Source organism: Salvelinus alpinus, chromosome 39 (genome assembly GCF_045679555.1).
Source record: "Salvelinus alpinus chromosome 39, SLU_Salpinus.1, whole genome shotgun sequence".
Lineage (NCBI taxonomy): Eukaryota > Metazoa > Chordata > Actinopteri > Salmoniformes > Salmonidae > Salvelinus > Salvelinus alpinus.
Window position 1 is genome coordinate 3,634,036 of NC_092124.1, and position 584 is coordinate 3,634,619.

The following is a 584-nucleotide window of genomic DNA, read 5'->3' on the forward strand; positions in this document are numbered from 1 at the left end:
CGGATATAGGGAAAATGTACCTATCCTGTTCAGCAGCCAGATGGTAGGGTCAGCGATCAGGCATTTTACTGGTTGAAGTGTAATGCATATTAAGCAGGACATTCATACATGCCTTAAAATCCAATTACAATCCAAAAGTCATGTGAAATGCACTCATAAGTAACATGTAAATGTAGGCTTTTTTTTTGCTGCAGTTCTATGAGAACTCCCATGTTCTGCCACGAACTTGCAACTCCTCACCCTAGTGCGGCAATGTTTGCAAACACAGAAAGGGGTCTATGGGTAATCTCATTTACAGCTTCTCTGATGGAACAGTATTGCTATTTATGGGAATCCTGCAACACAATCTTGACACGTAAGTGACAGGCAAGGTTATTGAATGATAATTGAATGATTCTAACACGATGAAATTCAGCATACTCTTCTATTTAAAGCTATTTACAGCAGAGTGAGTGCATACATTTTCATGTGGCCTTTGCGGGAATCGAACCCACGGCCCTGGCGTTGGTAGCGCGACACCTTGTTGGTTGCTAGTCTTCAACAAATGAGACGAAGAGTGAAACAAACCAGCACAAACAGTTGTA